Below are 20264 nucleotides of genomic sequence, written 5' to 3' on the forward strand. Positions count from 1 at the left end.
GCATTCCTGGACATGACTGTGTGCGTGGAGTTTTCATTTTCTCCACATGTTTGTGTCTTTCCTCTGGGTGCTTTGGCGTTCCCTCCCACAGTGCAAAGACGTGGTTTAGCTGAATTAGTGCCTCTGAATTGTCTGTTGTGTGGGACCTGGACCTGGTGTCCTGTCTGACATGCTTCCTGGGGCTTGTTTAAGTCTCACCGTGTCCCTGCATTGGGTAAATGGGTATAGAAAATGGATGGATGGATGGATGTAATGGAACACTCAGTGTTTCCTCCACTGAAACTGTATCAGATGTGTTGGCGTATATTGTTAGATGTCGGTTGTGTGTGTGTGTGTGTGTGGAGAGAGAGAGTGAGACCAGGGTGTTTTATATATACATGTTTTTCTAAGTCATGCTTAGAAATCATTCAGCCTGTACTCAGTGTAGTTACAAATCGGACAATTTCCAGAAGTGTCTTATACATACATATGCTGTTCTGAGGTCACCCGTTCATTATGACTAAAACGTAGCTCTTACAAATATATGAGAAGTACTGCATAATAGCAGAGGCACGAGTGTTGGTGCTATATGGCCTATAGTGCTGGAGTAATGCTAGTACTTATAAGTATTACTCTATCTATATTTTCCAGGCAGAACTTACCCACAGCTTTTCAATCTGTTGATAAAATGTTTCACTCACACTCTTGGATAATTGGTGATGATTTTGAATCGGGAACAACAAAAGTTAGTGCTTGAAGAGCTGATAGTGATGGCATTCCAGGAACTATTGGTAGAAAAAATGTGCTTATTTCATGGGTATTCATCCAGGCAGAGTGAGATCTCCCCCAGTCCATCCCGATACAGCAGACTGCCCGAAAACGCAAAGGCTTTCAAACCTGCAATTGACTACTAGTGAAAGTAGACGGTGTTTTAATTAATTACTTTATGATAATCCCTCAATTTGGGCATAGTGGCATTAGTAATCATCTCAGAGATGCTGCTTCTTAATTGATTAGCATTATGCAGTGTGGAAATGCCCCGCCTTTCGGAACACCTGCTCCCCGCACCCCTCGAAAGAAACCATTTCATCTTAAATGTGTGTGATACATTATGTGAGTATAGGTCAATTTACAGTGGTGCCCGTGTGACATTTCTTAGGCACAAGGGTATAACGATAGGGGACGTGACGGCCTGCATCTTAATAAACAAAAAAATCGGCGAGAAAACATCAGCGTATTGAATACATTATATATCATATCGCATTGTATATCATTCCGAGCAGACGTGTTAACATTCCGGGGGGATCGCGCGTTGTTGGTATTCAGCAGGCAGCCCGCCCTTGTGGGAGCCTTTCCTTTTCAGGCACCGCATGGGGGGAGCCGGTTTTTAAGCGAAGCAGTCTCAGCATCCTTTTATCTTTTACTGAAGGTGGACCTTCCACTTAAACGAGAACTTGGCATCATGGGAGATGCTGAAACGGGGAGGCTGTGGACCGCGCCCATTTGGTTTCTATATATGATCATTTAAATATGCCGCCGCATACGATAGGTGGCGCTATAGAGCCGCCCTTCGAACCCGCATTAGGAACACAGCTTTGGCTTAGTGATGTGCCTGTCAGCCCTCTTTTCCCTGTGCTGCACGTTAAAAGTGGACAAATGAAAGGGGGGGGGGGTGTTAAATCGAGCGCAATGCCAGTCAGGGACACACACCGGGCCGCGAGAATCTTTCTGTTTATCTCCGGGAGGCGAGCGCCACGTTAGTCCCTGACAAACGAGAGGAGTCACGGACGCCTCCGCAAACTGGCAGGGCAAATGGAAGCAATCGGGCCTCAGCGCTCAGCGGTGCAGATGTGACCGGGCTGCGGCGAGCGTCTAGACAGCTAAACGATGCCGGCCTCACAGGGAGTCCATTCGCATTTCTCTCACGGCGCTGCCAGGAAGCGGTACGTATCGCTGACCTGTGTGAGAGACCATCAGCTTCCAATGACTCTCTTACCTGCGGGGGATTTCAGCTTTGTCTGGTTTTATTTCTTGCACCCCCGCCCCGCAGCCGCACCCCCAGCGGCCATTAAACGCACATATATCCGTGTCACAGGGAGCCTGTCAGGAAAATAGGTAGAAAGTTGTTTGCTGTTACGGCATTCGGTGTAATAAATCATTCATCAGAAGTTGGCCAGACAAAAGCCTATTTGCCACGTCCAGATGACTTAACCTGGCACTGGCTAACCGCCTTGTGGTTGAATGAATAATGTTGATCTTAATGGGTGGAGGGTTTACCGTTTGTCATGTGCAGAATCTGGGGAATAGAAAGAGCAAACTGTTGGATGCGGGAGTTAATGTACAGACCCTTTACCGTGGAAGCTCACGTTGGCAAACTGAGTGCTCTTCACCTCAGGCCAAATGGCTTCACGGAGACACCATAATTATCCACGCCTGAGGAATCAATTATAGCTAAACTCCATTGTTTCGAGATGAGATCTGAGCATTAAAGATTAAGAACCCAAAAATATTAAAAAGTCATGCGTTCAAGAACACATTTAGAATATTTATTGTTAACAAATAACTTAACACAGAATTATTTATTCATATTCGATGTCCTCTTGGCACAGAATTCAGGTTAATCTTGCCAGTTTTATGCGTGGTGTAAATATGCGTTCCCTCTTGACTGCTGAATAACAATTCCTGGATCTTCTGTCAATTCAGTGCTGTGGCTTGTGGTTTCCTGCTAGACTCAGCTGCTTGGGAAAACAGTCGGATTCCAGATATCCTGAATGTGGAATTTACAAAGATGTTCAAAGCTGTTGTTGCTTGTGAACTGCCTCTTTTTCAGAATCCGTCCATACAAGAACGACAGAGAAGCCTAACACTGCGAAAAAGGGTTAAGATTTTTTTGAAGCGCTGTTCCCTAATTAAAAGGTTTCTATAGTAACTATGATGTTAGTCAAAACGTGTATGAGTAATTATAGCAAGCTATCTAAATTACTTAGGGAAAAGGTCAATGAGCTAGCCAAAATTACTAATCCTGAGTTATGGTCATGCCTAGCAAACACTCTCTTGGTGCTTTCTGATTGGTCTAGACACTTGGTGTTTGAAAAGTGTTTGCTGAAACTAATTGATGAGGAAAAGGGTTTTCTTGAGCACCGTGTTAATGCCACGTCTCTCAGGCAATTCGTATATGTTCCCTAGTTTCTGCCAAAGATGATATTTGAGGAGGCTGCTGTTACCTTATCTCAATTTTACCAGTAATGTGTTGGATTTAGCTTCTTAACTGGACCACAGTTGTGTTTTATTGTCTCAGGTTACCTCAGTGTGAATCCTGAAAGTCTTAATAAAAATCTCTGTCTCCAGATTCAAACTGTAGTACCAAGGTTTATATTCTGCGTCCAGAATAGAAATTCCGGCATAGCGGAGGGTGACTGGAGCTGGTTATTTTCACATAGCTTTTTTCTCTCTCTCAATGGATCTATTGCCAACAAGCATTTCCCCATTTTTCCAAATTCTCTGATGGAGTAAATTGACCCTCGGCGGAGACGGTGGTTGCCCTTTACCTTTGAGGTTGGATGTTATTTCTCAGAAGCTCACTCTCGGGTAGATTAAGGTCGAGTCCATTTGGCTTCTATTGTGCATCCAGGAGCCAGAAAAACAAAAAACAAAAGGGGGGGGGGGGGAGTCCTGAAGGTCTTTGGAAATCAGGCTGCTCTGAGAGCTTTTTCGATGCCTCCCCAGTGGTTTGGTAGCCCGGCGCTGGGGTAGGCTCAGAGATGTATTCATAATGCCGGCTTGACAGAAGGCCTGAACTCACCAGCCTGTTCTCAAGGTCCGCTCCGTGTCAGCCTTATGCCACACGCTAAACTGAATCTATAAATTAAGCGCAATCCGGTTTCTTTGCTGCCCATTGGGGACGATCCTTGACAAATGCTTCCCGATGCACGTAGTGTTTTCAGAACACGTACATAGATCAATAAATCATGCTACGGTTTAGCCACGTGCGGTTCACAACCACGGGGATCTTTAAATAAGCATCATCATACTTCATCAATATTAATGCCGTTTCAAATGTCAAGGATTGCATAAAAGTGTGTTTATTGGTTAATTGACTTTTCTTTTACTGAAGTGGGGTTCAAGGTTTCCGGGATTCCAATATTTTTAAGCCCCAAATTGCGACGTGCATCATGCACAGTGAAAAATAGATTAATGAATTTATGTTGAATTACTTACTTTCCGCCTTGATCACTTAAACGGTGGACTTGGATCAATATAAAGCAGAGGGTGGATTGTCATTGTACACGGTATAAAAAGTACGAGTGGAACAGAGCTGCTGAAAGTGTGTCATTAATTCACACTTTCTTTCTTAGTCAGCTTTGCATACAAGCTAAGCTCAACCTCAGCTTCGGTTAATGAAAATAAAACGCTAAGAAACGTCCTTCACAGATTTAAATGGAGGCAAAATATACTGTGTTTCCTCCTCTTTCAATTGAAATCACGCTCATCAGGCACCTCACCTCTCCAAAGGTGAAAGATCTCTTTAAGGAGTCAGCCAGTCCTTTTTTACATAATTGAGAGGAGTTTTAAATTAATTGTATAATTAATCTTGTCAAATTAGGCTTAGGAGAAGCCAGACCCTATATTAGGCATTCTGGAAAATTCCAAATTGCTTTAATGCAGAATCTGGTTCCGGAATGCACTTTGTTCTTTTGTGATAAAACGAGAGAAGTTTTAACAGCAATGAAAAGAGTAAAAGCCGTAATAAGCCATTATTAGCCCTTATCACGGCTGCTGCTTGATGTAATTAATTTCCCTACAAAACACGTTTTTAAGAAGGCCAGGATTATTTCATTTATATACGTAAATGAAAACAAAAAGCATGGCTTTTAGAGTTAGGCGAGTGCTAAGTACATATCCAGGGTTAACATTTGGCACAGGGTTAATGAAACAGAGCTGAGATCCGCACATCCATGTTCCAACTTGTAAAGCTTGTATTTTGAAAATACATGGGTCTGACAGTAAGTAGCATGAAAATATGCAGAAATGGATTATGGGCAAACGTAGAATGTTCCTCACGTATTTCAGAATGGGGAAAATTTCCTTTCAGATTGTTATTCTAAATGTTTCATTGTTAAGTTTGAAATTCCTGTTTTTAAATGAATGTTTTTCTTCTTCTCTATACTGGGTAGTGTCACACTGACACTAAATCATAGAAACAACTGTCTGCATGATGGTGGATTGTAAACAGCGCCCCCCTTGTGGCGCCGTGAAAAATGACAGCACAGTAATAACAGGCCACTACACAGCATGCTCTGTGTCCGCCAGACATTCCGGAGATTCCTCATCAATGTGGGACCTATTGGACACATCTGGGCTTTGGACGCCCCTCTCGGCAGTTCCGTCTTGGCTGCCGGCCCGTTGGACCCGAGCTGGGGGGACTGGGCCAGATGCTTGTTTGGAGAGGTTGCACTAGTACACACATGCACGCACACACACACACACAAACAAAATGGTGTTCAAACAGAATCGCTGTAAATGGCACACATTATCACCTTATTAAAAATGATGAAGCTTCGCTCATTAGTTCTGCCAGCATCTTCAAAAGGCGGCCCACGAGGACGGAAGGTTAGATTATTAATCTCCGTGGTGCCGAGCTGTTGTTTGGAAGTCGCTCCACAGGAAGTTCTGCACTATAGACGTACTCCTTCACAATCGCTGGCTGTAATCAACCTCAGAAATACGTGTCAGTGATGTTTTTTGACGCGAGGTCTCTCCTTACCTCCTGCTTAGGCTTGTCACAGTTCCCCTCAGAGTATCGGTTGAACCTGACATCTTCTACGGATGTGTCAAGGTGTTGGGGTTCGAGTGCATAGCAATATGATCTTCAATGCACCCTGGAGGATCGAGCCATAATATACATAGCATCTCTTCTTGGCTACTTCAGTACTAACACAACAACCTACAAGTGCTCAGAGACACAGTTTGTCGTGTGGTGAAGGAAGAGCCCAGATACTTAAGCATATGGCTTTGAGATCTAGAAGTAAAATGTCTGTTTCGTTGGTAGCACACAATAGGTACAGTTCCTCATCTTTAACTGTAGATTTGAGGAGTATTAGCATGATTTAATAATGATGACAACTGGGGTTTGAACACTTCAGCAGTATCCAGAATGCTGAGTAGGAGTCAGCTGAGTATACCGAGTATCTTTTATTGGTGCCGGTGTTTGTTACGTACGTCCATTCTTTCCGTTTATGCAGCATGGAAACGACATGCCCCAGAAAGGAGGAGAAAACCCCCCAGGCTAGACTCTGGCTCATTATCACCCGAGATGCCCGCTTAGCATTTTAAGCGCCCGTCTAATGTTTTTTGTACTCGTACGCTTGCGCGTGTGAAGGAGAGCTTTTGTGGAGACCCAATGAATGAGGGACAGACGGTGCGTAGAGGTGCAAAGGCCTGACAGGAAGGCACAAGCCTGTTCGCTTCTCCTATGCAGACTGTTCATCCATTATTGATCCTGATGACATGTTCGCTAAATAATACAGCGTGGGGTCTCACAAGTCACTGCATCGGCCATTTTGCTGCAGCGGATGAATATGCATATGCGTGTATCGCACTGTAAGGCTGCAGGGGGTGGGGGGGGTTTTCTTTAGCTCAGGGGTAAAGTAAAATTGTCACATGGTCTGTCTTTTTTATTGTGTTGTGGATCGGGATTAAAACTGGCATGCTTGATGGCTTATGGTGTGCTAGACTGATTGCTAAGCAACAGCTCATTAGGTGAATAAGGCGGCTGCCAATAAAGGAGGTTATTAACAATCACTGAATTGCTAATGATACATATAATTCAATTACGATATGCCTGGTATGCTGCTCCTGCCATTGAGTGGGCTGAATATTAGCTTTGACAATTGTGTGCTCGTATTACAATTAAGATTACGGCAGGTGTGATTTGACTCTACTACAAAGGGGTGCGCTGGAAGGGTTAGTGGTGCGGAGTGCATCTCGATAGGAGGTCCGTTTGTGCTGAACAACTGTGGCTGATTCTGTAGCTGCTGTGACCAGCCCTGGGTGGGTGTGGCAATTTTCACACGTTTTTTTTTTTCTTGCACAGTTCACCATTGCCCTTCTCTATTGGCCGTCCTTCCTTCAGATGCCTTTGAAAGCTTGCCCGTGCAAATGTATCGAATGCTGCATTCAGGTTTGTTTTACCGTAACATTAACTTAACCAGCAGTGTAAAATGTTCCAGCAGGATTCCAGTGGCAGGTATACGTGGAGAAAACAACGTTGCTGGAAATAAATGGTATGCAAAGTGCTTTATAAGAGACAAACAGCTGGCACCTCTGGGTTTTTTGCAGATCTGAATGTGCCTAATTATGTTTTAACACAGTGACCTTACGCTGTTATTCTTGTCAGATGTAGTTACAGTAGGACTGTAGTTTGTGCTGAGCTGCTGGAGGGAGGGGTCTAATGAAGAGGGGAATGAGAATCGCGCTACACTCTGGGAATTTTCCGGTACACATTATTAAAAGAAATTTATTTCTGTGCTTATCATCTACATACCGCAATTCTGCCATTTGAAAATGGTCCCTCAACAAGGAATCGTCGACGTGAATATGTAAGTAGGATTTGTTGAGGTTTTGCAAGGATCTTCATTTACTCTGGAGTGAACTGGGATTGTCTGTAATGTGCCATTCACTTTCTGAATGGCATTAGCTCCTGCTCGGCTCGGCCGCAGAACGCCTCTCTCGGCTCGCTGGATTTACACCTCTGAAGGCCTGTCTAAGGTGCAGCCTTACAGCCTTTCCATTCAGATCAGGGCTGGAGCTGCAGCGTGCTGTAGACGTGAGCGACCGAGCTCCCTTCCAGTCTCTGTGATCCCGTGCGTCGCTCGGGTGAACCCAGCCGCTCGTGCTTCCGGTCAGAACCGGCCCCTTTACCGCGAGCTGCGGTTTTACTCTGGCTGTGTGGCCTGTTTCCTTTTGTTTTTAACGCCGGGCCTGATCTTAGCAGGCAGCTGGAGAGAGCATTGAGATTGTTCTCTGAATGGCATTGCTTTTCAAAGCCTTGTATTTTTTTATGGTGTTATTTTATAAAGAACCCCCCCCCCCCCCGCCTCACGCACTCATTCTCCCCCGTGGCAGGTTTCGAGGCTCGCATGCCCACATCTGTGTGCCCTTTCCACAGGAAGTCATTGTTTTTCTGGGAACAGGCGACTTTTATTTATTTATTTATTTATTTCTGAGGCCTTTGTTCCACCCGCGTCTTGGTGGGGGTGAGGCTTCACACGCGGACCGGGCGAATTGAAGTGGACAGAGTTGCTGCGGTGCGATGATTGCAGCTTGAAAGTAATGATTTCCCAACACCAAGGTCAGACGGGGTTTAATTAGGAGAAACACAATTAGTGTCACCTCTCGCACGACGCTGCCTGGGCCCGTGCCAGCAGCAACCTCAAGCGTGTCTCGCTGAATTGGTTTGAAAGAGGAGGGGGGAAAAAAATGCACGAATTATCAAAGGAAGCGGGGGCCATCTTAGAAAAGAGTTAAACCTCTAACGTCAAATTATCACCCGAAACCACATGTGTTAACTTTTCCAGTGGAGATTCGAGTGCTAATTAGTGTGAGACGAAATGGAGGGTGCGTGCAGTGGGTGTCGTCGTTATGAGGTCACTACGTGATTGCCAATACCAGGCATTAAAAAAACATTTGCAGGCATGATGTCACAGCTGATAACAGCAGTGTTCAGTCGCATAATACTGTGACGATGTTGAATTCTCAAATCTGATTGGTCAGAAAGGTATCGATTTTTGTTTTTCCTATAATCACGCACATGGTGCCATCCAGGTGAATCACATTAGTAAATCAATGCAGATTTATAATATTTAATTCTAACTACCATTATTTAAAATGACATACAATACATAAAATGACATAGAACACATTTAAAATAAAAACGAAAACTTAACAGAATTTTTTAATTACTGATGGAAGAAAGTCATTCTACTAACAAATGAGTTTTCGGTTCGTAAACGTGAATATAATGACTTCAGGTACAAATGTGTAAGCATGTAAGTGTAGAAACTGTGGTATAAACAGGTTAATGCACTCCAAGTCACATACTGTATGCTTTTAAAGGCAACAGAGGCAAAGAATCACCCAGTCTAACTGGTAATTTGTGTGTATTCCAGAATATTCCTTCAGTATGCAGCTCAGAGTGAAAGGAAACTTGAAAAGGCAACGACGGGGTCAGATGATGGAGACCGGTAGCCTTGATTATTTAATTAGTGCATTGGAACATCAATTAAGACCTGTCAATATATAATTAACAAAATAATTAGAGCGCGCTCTCTCAGGATTGGGGCCTGCCTCACCGCCGTCCCCTATTTCAGCTTGGAACTTGGCAAGTGCACACGAGGCTAGCAGCCCGGATGAAAGAGCAGGCAGGAGAAGCGTCATCCTGTCTGTTCCATATCGCTCGTGAGCTGGGCCGCACAGACAGGTTTCAGGGGTCAGCGAGATAGGAGCTTCTCTGATTGGGGTCAAGTCAAACCCTGCTCTGGTCTATGAGTGGCAAGGCCTTTGTAGAGACTGTGCAAAATGGAACAGGGCAACTGAACTGTAATTCTTTTTTTTTTTAAGCTGTTAGATTGTCACTGTGTACCGTTTGGGTAATTCCCTCTTCAAATTGAAGCCTTTGATTAATTCATTAATTCACCACCAAGCTGAATTGCATTTTGGTTTGGCTCCTCAAATTGGATGCACCACAATCGCCCCTTTTCCTGTGTAATAAGAAAAAAACAACAACATTAAGGGGAAAATAGATAGCCTCTCATTTAACTTAATAATCTGCAGACTTTCCATGTTTTATTTACGCTCGCTAGACCTGCTGGGTCTTGTAAATCATTGGCCCGATGAGGAAAATCCATCGCGTCGGATTGATTTCGATTGGCTCTGGCCCCTTGAGCTTGATTCTTCACAGACTCCTAATGAAAGGAACTGCTTGCCGGCCACAGTTTCCATCGTCGCGATCCCACAGTTGCAGGTTTTACCACGACTGGCCTATCAGCCTCAGGATCCGAAGATCCCACCTCGAGTTTGGTGACCCCATCCCCTGCCACAAACATGCTAACGTTCTCCCATGATTTGGTTGGAGCCCGGAAGATGGGCGTGGAAGAGCAGGTGGACAGCTGATTGGTTTAAAATGCCTGGTCATGTGATGCTGTCTGCACTGATTTGTCAGGCCTACCAGACACCTTCAACAGCGATTCATCATCATAGCCAGGACCTAGAAACTGGCTTTACTGGAACGCGCAGATCTGTATCAGGAAGCTCAACACGAATAGGAAAATTGAGAACAACTTTCAGAAATGGCGAATTTGTATGAATTTTTCGGAATCACAGTACCACTGTCACAGCAGAGGCCTTCAGAATTTCAGATGAGCTCATTTGCTGCCCGGGTCGCAAGAATCGTGGCTCAGCCCACAGGGACTTTGTGACTGGCTGAGACCTTTTAAATATAACCTGTGGGGGGGGGATCTTTATTGTTATGCAAGGTTTTGAAAGTGAAATTAATTCCAGATTTATTAGAGAAATCTAAATGTCACAGGAGGATTGCCTGTTTATTTAGCTGGGATTTTGTTTTTATAGAGATTTAGAGATTTTTATTATACGGATATAGAGAAATTATGTGCTGGTCACATGTGGTGAAATCGCTTGTTTTTTGTGTGTATTTCATTATCCAGTACAATAATATCCCTGAGCCAGTTAGACTTTATCGGTTGCAGTAATTATGACTCTTAAGTTTGTCTCTTATGGCTGGTTCAGGTTACCGGTCTGGCCTTGAGTTTTGTGAGTGCGTTACTAGACACACACACATACACACTCAGACACACACACACACAAGTTGGTCTTCCTATCTAAATGGAGACCGTCCATTAATTTCTATGGGAAAATCCCTAATCCCAATCATAACACCCTTATTCCCTACCCAGCCCTAACCTTAACCATAAGTAACCAAACAAAATACAATTTTAGATGTTTGGTTGTAGTCACAGATTTTTATAAAATTGAGTTTCCCCACCAAACAGAATACAAGTCTTTTGGAGTTTTTAGTCACAGAGTTTTCCCTCATGAGGACCGAAGAAATCGTCCCCATATCGTAAAAATAACAGGTTTTTTTTTTATCACATTCTGGGGACATTTGGACACACACACAGTGTAGAAGGCATTTGATCTCATTCTGGGGACATTTGGACACACACAGTGTAAAAGGCATTTGATCTCATTCTGGGGACATTTGGACACACACAGTGTAAAAGGCATTTGATCACATTCTGGGGACATTTGGACACAGTGTAGAAGGCATTTGATCACATCGTGGGGACATTTGGACACACAGTGTAAAAGGCATTTGATCACATTATAATAATAATAATAATTTTATAATAATAATTTACACTTTATTAATCCCCGTGGGGAAATTCTTTTTTACGCCTCCCTCAACTTGCTCTTTGTAGAGCAAGTTGTCCGCGAAGGGCAGCCACCTGTAGTGGCGCTCAAGGACCCGCAGACGTGCTGAGGTTGGGCTTGAAGAATTCTGGGGACATTTGGACACACACAGTGTAAAAGGCATTTGATCACATTCTGGGGACATTTGGACACACACAGTGTAAAAGGCATTTGATCTCATTCTGGGGACATTTGGACACACACAGTGTAAAAGGCATTTGATCTCATTCTGGGGACATTTGGACACACACAGTGTAAAAGGCATTTGATCTCATTCTGGGGACATTTGGACACACACAGTGTAAAAGGCATTTGATCTCATTCTGGGGACATTTGGACACACACAGTGTAGAAGGCATTTGATCACATCGTGGGGACATTTGGAGACACACAGTGTAAAAGGCATTTGATCACATTCTGGGGACATTTGGACACAGTGTAGAAGGCATTTGATCACATCGTGGGGACATTTGGACACACAGTGTTGAAGCCATATCGATTGAACTTGATGCGTCAGTAACAGGGAGATATCTGCCCACCTTCATATACGCCCAGTGTTTCTCCAGACTGCAGGACTACTTTGTGTCTATGTTCTTTTAAGTAACTTTGACAAAAAGTCTTTTGTTGTCTGTGGAGGGGGTGGGGGAGGATTTAATGTGGACTGAAGGGATGCTACGCTGAAGCAGATGTAAGGCGGCACCAGCTGCTCCGGGGTGGGGGGGGGGCTCCTTGATTCTGGGTCCTTTTTTTAGATCCTGTGGGAAGTGGCGGCCCCTGGTCCTGTGCTGTCGCGCCCCCCCTCCTGGCCTCTGTGTGAACGCACCCCTGACATCGGCGCTGGGAGCTGTGCTATCCGTTCTGTGGGGTGGGGGCGGACGGGGGGGTGTGTGTGCCGCGTGTGCCCTCAGAAATCACTGTGGTGTGATTCTTTCACACCGTGCGGCTGTTTACTACTTTGGAGATGCTGTGTGTGGGTGGGGGGGGGGGGGTATGTATATATTACATTGTGGGGACCGAATGTTACTTTGATGGTATTTTGATGCTGAAACTCAATTTTATGAAAGTCTGTGACTGTAACCAAATATCTAAAATTGTATTTTGTTTGCTTACTTATGGTTAAGGTTAGGGCTGGGTAGGGGTTAAAGTTGTCATTGTTGGGATTAGGGTTTTGCCCATAGAAACGAATGGATGATCCCCACAAAAATGTGTGTTTCTGTATGTGTGTGTGTGTGTGTGTGTGTGTGTTCCCATTTTAAGCTACAGGACAGGCTGGTAAGGAAAATGCCTGGCTAGTCATCCACATGGTTCAAAAATCCTCACTGCCTCAACATTTAGAAAAAATGCCACCGTTACAGATTTACAGTGTAAAGCAGGGGCCCTCGCCCACAAAATGCTGCTGTGTGCTAATTAGGCGAGCGCTGTGCTTTCGGCGTGATCTCCGGCTCTCCTTGAGGCAGACGGGCTTTTCCATTTTCTCCTGGAGGGAGCCCGGGAGCGTGAGTGCCGTGTGAGAGGCGTGTTTTCCACGTACGAGACATGCTGCGTGCAGCCGAGGGCGCCAGGGATCCGGCGATGATGAACGCTGCGTGTCTCAGGCGGCGCGGTGCTGAGAGCGGCTTCCTGGGGGCCCCTTCTGTGAGCGATGGGGCCCGAAACGTGCCGTCCGCCCATGGAGAGGAGGAGCGTGGCGAGCGGCCCGGGGCGGCGCCCTCTGGAGGCAGATCCTGTCCTTGGGCCTAACCCGCGATACCGCCGATTTCCGCCTCATTACCCCCAGCCAGCGGCAGCCCTGAAAAAGATGATGGCCCTGTACGAGGCCACCCCCCAGATCCGGCCACGCTCCCCAGTTATTAATCACCGTGCGATCGTGACCGTAAACACCGGGTCCAGAGCGAGCCAGGGGCTGTCTTTGTAACCGCCTTTCTAAAAACATGCCCTTCTGACAGGGCTGAACATCCCTTATCTCGCTACCTGTATCTTTGAGGTTTTTTTCGCCATTAAGTTGAGTTTTTTTTTTTTGTTGTTTTTTTTTTTGCAGGTGAGCCGAGACGCCAAAAAGAATAGTCAGGGGAGAGTGTTAAATTTGGCTGCTGCCTCCAGACGCTTGGAAGCGAGCTCCTGCCTGCTGTTACGACATGGCAGGCTTAAGCCGTGAAACCGGCCTCCTTATTTTATTTTTCTACCTTTTTTTTATGGCATAAAAATGAATCGGTCCCTCCAGATCGGCGCCAGCCTGCCCCCGCCCGAATCGCTAGATGAATATGCAGCGTCCGTCCTCCCAGCTCTCCCCGGAGCGCGAGGCCGTTGACAGGCGGCCAGGTGTGCCAGGGCCCGGGAGAGCTGCCCGTGTCACCGGGCCTTGCACACGGCCTGCGTTTTAAGGAGCCGCACCCCGCTAGCCGGGCAAAGGGCTCACACTGACCACTGACACCGGCTGGCTGACTTCCCTCCCCTCCTCATCCGCCGCGCCCGCTGCACAGACCTGCCGTCCCTTGGCGAAACACCCGCTGGCAGAGGGACAGAACTGCTCGGGTCTGACTTCCGGGTCAAAGGTCAGACATGGCATCTACAGAGCAGACTCGCTTTTTTGTCCCCCCCTGTGGGACCCTGTGCCCCTTAAACATACACCCTGGCCCTGAAAGCAGCGATGATCAATACCCCCCCACACACGAGGGGGACCGGGCGGCGATGTGGCGACCTTGACGTTCTCTCCCATTGTGCCTCCATTGTCTACAAACAGCTTGCACTCTGGTGGCTGCTGCTCATTAGAGCCTCGGGCGCGGGCGCTAGTACTACGCGGTAATGGACTTGGCTGGGCGTCCTCTCAGGAGCTCTCCCAGGACTTCCACGCCCCCCCCGCAGATAGCCTGGGCACTGGGGAGACTCAGCATCTTCCCAGGCAGACTGTGCAATTTAAACCTGCCTTGGGCATGTAGATTTTTATTCCCCAATGATAGGGACGAAAATTAATGGAAATTGTTTTAGTGGTTCATTATTAACATTCTCCTTTAGATGCCCTTTTATCATATCCGGGCGGCTCTCTTCTTTTCTTCTTTCGGGCACAGATGTTTGCCAGGAGAAATCTTTGCAGACTGTCCTTATGGGGAAGAGCTCACTGTCTCGGCTGAGCGTTCCCGCTCGCGTCGCCTTTAAGGAGCGCAGGAGCCTCCGTCGTTGCCGTTTCAGATTCGGTCTCCTTCATATCGAGATTTATCATTTACCTCCCGGCAGCTGCAACGGACGGCTGCTGTTCCTATCTCAGAGCAGCAGGGGGTTTTGGGTTTGCGACACCGCTGGCCTGTCGGTTGCGCGCGGGTCCAGCTTCTGCGTTCCTCGGGTCCGCGGTACGAAATTTAAATACAAGGGAATACAATTAACATTTTGCAGTTGATTATGCAGTCCGTGACATTCAAGGTCTATGATTTGGATGCAATCTGGAAGCGCTTGTAAGCCGGGCCACCTAATGGGAAACGTTTGACCTTGTCGCGCGGTCGGCGAGTTCACCCGCGCACGGGCACTGTGCACTCCCAGCGTGACGCTGCCGAACGGCGGGAAAACGCGAACGGTCGACCCGTGAAGCGGTGCGTTGAGGAGTCGGCCGCCCGGTACGGAATGACACGCGTGTTGGGTCACACGCTTTTCCCAAAACGGAGAACCCAGCATGTCGTTGAGCTTTTTAAAGCCTAAAATTCATATCCGAGTCGGCCGTGAGTTACGACATTCCGAAAATAATTTGTGATCTTTCTGTTATTTATTTATTTATTTATTTATTTTTATAAAACCTAAAAACCCACAGCCCGGTTCCTAAGGGATAATCTTATTAGTTGGTCTCCTTTGTTTTCACTGTGCTTCAATTTATTCTTTATTAAAATATTTTTTTGTGCATTAGATATGCTAATTCATGGCAGTACGTAATTAAGGTCTTGCCTTTTAAAAAAAAGTCTTCCCTCCATTTGTAAGGCAATTATGCATTTCGTTCTGTGGATTACTGTCGAGTGTCGGCCCATGAAATGGACTGCTTTCCTATTGTTACTTAGGCCATTCAAGGTTATTAATGAAAAAGTGTGTTTATAATTCTGAAAGCCTTTGTTGTACAAATGGTGTGTAACAGGAATGTGCACCATTTAGACTGTTAATTTCTTGCTCGGTTTAAAACGGCGTGCCCGGGGACTTGTTAAGTGGCCGTCACTTCCTAACAGCCAATCAGATCAGCCCGCTGCGGGTCCTCTTCAGAGGAGGCGGGCACAGGCTCTCAGAATAGCTTAACTGTTGTCAACACATTACCAAAAAAAAAAAAAGCTGACATTGTCTGTTTGTTTTTACGTCCAATAAGATGCCAATGTATCATGTGACTTCTGACATGACAAACATGATACATTGTATGCATTGAATATTAATTATGCTGTGTGAACAACTGGACTTCTAAAAGCACATGGTTGAAAATCTCATTAAGAGATATTTGTAAAATTAAGCAGATGCCAAAGAAATAGGTGATTACTCTTAGAAGTCCAAAGTGACAGGATGCTCTCAGTTAATACCTATTGATTAATATGCTAATTTACGGTGAGTAATTATTGATAATGTCGAAGATGATGTATGATAAAAAACAATCAATAATAGTTGTCACTATGGAGACACTCAGGTGTCTGTTTCATGCAGTGGTTTAACAAGACAGTATACAGATATGGGAATCTTGTTCTTAAAATATTGAGTGACTTTTGATTTTGTGTCAAAACATATTTAAAATTTTAACAATGGAATGCCTATTTTGGCATAGCTCTCTTTTTGTGTTGTCACAAGAGACAGAAACATACAATATCAATATATTAGACAGCTTTTATTTTGCTGAGTGACACGTTAAGTGGTAAAATAGTAGGAAAGGCACCATCTCTTTAATTATTTGGGAAGATCAGTCAAAGCGGAGGCCTTTGATTAGGGATGCTGACAGAATATGTGCAGGGAAAGTAGGCTGACTTGTCTGTTGGCTTTTTCGTTTGATGTAAAAATACAGCGTTTCGGCTTTTTGTTCAGATCTCGGGCTGAAGGGCACCATCCCTCCGGCTGCCGGCTCAGCAGCACTGCGGCGTGGGGCTGCTCTGCCCCAAATCGCTCCTGCGTGTGTCGTAGACGAAATGCCCATATTCGTCTGTGATCCCACAAACTCTCCCTAACATCCCCCTTGTTTTACTTCCATTCACGATTTATTTTCGTATGTATTTCAGAGTATTTTCCATCCTGAGCGACTTTCGAATGTAGGTGGAGAGCCTTTCTAAATCACGTGTAAAATGTTACATGTACATACTTGTAAATTGCCTTGAAATTGTCCTGCGTGTTATATGTCATAATGGGAGTGCACCCACCAAGGCAGAGTCCTTGTACGTTGAGCGTACTTGGCCAATCAAGGTCTTTCTGATTCTGAGTATCTGCTGGTAGGGGTCTCTGATGGATTCTGTGGTTTTTAGTCTGACCTACTCTGCTCTCACTGCACAGGCTGTGATCTTCTTCACAGTCTCTACGGGGGGCTGAAGTTCCTTTGGACGTGATTTCCGGAGGTGGATAGTTCAGGTCCAGAAAGTACAAATCCAGACCAAGATTTTGTTTCAGCCAACCAGTTGAGTCATCTGTGACTATGACTCTTTATATGATATTGGTTGGTTGAAACAAAATCTTGTGTCTGCATTTGTACTTTCTGGACATGAACTTTTTCCACCACTGTTGCTTTCCATTCTTCCCATTCCAATCCACTGGGAAGCTTATTTCCCACCTTTTCCCGTAATTCCCAGGCATCTCATGTAATGCTTCGCCCGGTCCACCTGTCCAGCTAACCCATGTCTTGAATGATGTACCCAGAGAGTGTGACCTGGATGTGGGCTGAGCATGAACAGGACCGGGGCTGTTAATTACATCACCAGGGGCGTAGCAAGGAATTCAGGACCCCTGACAAACTGTCACCTTGGGCCCCCTTGGTACGTAATGCCAAACAGAAGGGGAGTCCCCTTTAGGGCCCCCTCCAGTGCCGGTCCTGTACCTCCCACACTGGTGTCTAATTGGACTTCACTTATTTATAAACCGTATTCACAGGTCTTCAGGTATGGCATTTAAAAATTTAAAAGGATTCCCGAACGAAAAAAGAAGGCATTCTCTGACAACAGACTTGATAAATGTTCAGGATCCAATGGCAGACGCGTCACTTTGTGTTTACGGGATCGTTATTCATGTTCTGATGTTGATGGAAAGCTACCGGTCCAAGAAAGCAGTGAGACGTGAGCTTTGACAGATTAAACTGGAGAGTTCAGGTCCGGAAAGTAAAAATCCAGACCAAGATTTTATTTCTGGACCTGAACGCTCCACATCTGAATAAAACTAAATGAGAACCTATGTGCATTTAAACCAGGGGTGGCCACTCTTATCCAGAAAGCGCTGTTGTGTATGTGGGTTTTTGCTGCAGCTCCCTAATTAGATTACTAATTAGAGGACTGATTAGCTGAAGAGTCCTCACAAAAGGTTACCCCTAAAACCTGCATACACACCAGCCCTTTGCGGATAAGATTGCCCACCCCTGATTTAAACATTAGAGGAATGCAGACTAAATGGAGGAGGGTCTGGGGTTTGTCACCCCCCCTGCTCCGTGGAGACCGCCTTCCAAGGGCCCACATCCTGCAGGGTGCCCACATTTGAGTCTGAGAGGATTACAAGCGTGTTTGCCCCGAAACCTTGTTCCTCGCATTTAGAGGGTCACGCTCGCCTGCAGTGGGACTAGGCGACGCCATAATGACCCATAGCTCACTTTTAAATCCACTGGCGAGTTGTGAAGGGATTATGAAATCGGCTTTTGCCAGAAAGCATCACATCTCCAGACTTTAGCCGAGCGTTTGAAGTATGTATGAAAAGCCAAGTCTGGGGGAAGCGAGAAAGTGCTTATGGTGATGGTAGGCGCTCCACTCAGAGCGGCGTGAATCGGAGAACGTCGAGCGGAGAGTGTTGTGAACGCGCCGATACGGACGTGCTGCTCCACTCAGAGCGGCGTGAACCGGAGAACGCCACGCGGCGAGTGTTGTGAGCGCGCCGATACGGACGTGCTGCTCCTCTCAGAGCGGCGTGAACCGGAGAACGCCACGCGGCGAGTGTTGTGAGCGCGCCGATATGGACGTGCTGCTCCACTCAGAGCGGCGTGAACCCGACAACGCCACGCGGCGAGTGCTGTGAACGCGCCGATACCGATGCGCCGCTTCGTCTGGATCGGCACGGCTGCCACACGCCGCCAGTCCTCCGGCTCGCTGCCAACTTCTCGCTCATTTTCCCCAAACGGCTTATTTCCGTCGCATTTGACTCGTCGAGAGCCTGGAAGCGTCTGGGCCTCGCCGACGTGCATCCTCCTGTTAAAATCTCCCGTGTCGCAGGTGTCAACGACCGGGAGGGGGAGCGGCGTGTAGCGCCTGGCGTGCGCCAGCGGGCGGCCTTGGCACGGACCTCGAAGCGAGGGAGTGTTCAGGCAAAGGGCAGAGCAGTCAGGGGTACAAGAATCAACACCCCCCAAAACCCAAATACTCCAAACGATCCTCCCTCTTCTCTGGTTCCTTGGTGAGCAAACGCAGTCGGGCTGCTCTTGGCACACTGGCTTAAGCATACTTGACATTCGTTGAGGGGCACATCCGATGGCACAGCTGAAACACCAGCCAAATGCAGGCGGCTGCCATACTGAGTCACATGGTCTCCAGAGGGGGTGGGCTTACCTTCAATGCCCGTGCTGTCCATAATGTTACTGTTCCCGCATGTTTAATTTCTCGCACAGCTCCACACATGCAAGCGATCCTTGTAAAATAAGCCAGGCGTTTATTTTTTTCTCGTAGACCCGGCGCTGAACTGCTCAGAAGTTAGGAAACACCACATGCAATACTGACCAAGCAGTTGGATCCTTTCTGTGCTCCCGACGTGACTGTAGAGCGAAGTCAGGGCTGTGGAAAATATCAAGCCAGTCGTTCATGAATAATAGATAAACATAAAAAAAGATCAACGCAACCTCTTATTTTCAAAGAAGCTTGGGTCAAACGCTTTCTAAGGATAAGGCTTAGCTGATACCAGCCGCCCCCCCCCCACCCCCCGGTTTGCTGATTGCACTGAAAACAGACAAATGTGCAGAAACGAAGTGGAAATGAGATAAAAGTAACAGTCAAAATGTATCAATTATTTAAAGCCTTTAAAATTAATTAGGATGTAGATTGAAACAGCAGTTCTGCTTTTCTCTTTCTGATCAGTGTTTTTCATTATTATTTGCTTTAATTTGCCCCAAAATAAAGCTGCATAAATTAATTCAGCAGTCTACTCTCGGCATTCCTCCCCTCCAGAATTAATTTAAACGCCGGTATACATCAGTGTGATCTTCCGAACAACAAAAACAGAAGTAGAAAATCTGCTTATGTAAATGTGAAAATATTTACATTTTCACTGAAATGTGAGAAAGATCGTCCCGCATTTTGTGAAGCGGAGGGACTGAGCAGGCGACTGAGCTTGGTGTCCCAGGGGTGTCGCCGTCGCTCCGTCACATGACCTCTGACATCATGGCTCTCTGTAGTAGGGCGCCTCCAGCCGCTTTCACGTGTCAGTTTTGCCGCAGAGCTGCCCACTGGCAGCACTGGGGGGTCTCTAGTGACCCCGCTAGCATTAAAGTGCAGTGGGGGACTCACACTGAACCTCACTCTCCGGCTGATCTCTCTAAATCTGTGCACCCTGCCAGCTTTCCAAGGGCAAGGAGAATGGTTAAGCTCAATCTGAAATGCCAGCATCTTAACAAGACCTTA

Source organism: Paramormyrops kingsleyae, chromosome 14 (assembly GCF_048594095.1).
Source record: "Paramormyrops kingsleyae isolate MSU_618 chromosome 14, PKINGS_0.4, whole genome shotgun sequence".
Classification (NCBI taxonomy): domain Eukaryota; kingdom Metazoa; phylum Chordata; class Actinopteri; order Osteoglossiformes; family Mormyridae; genus Paramormyrops; species Paramormyrops kingsleyae.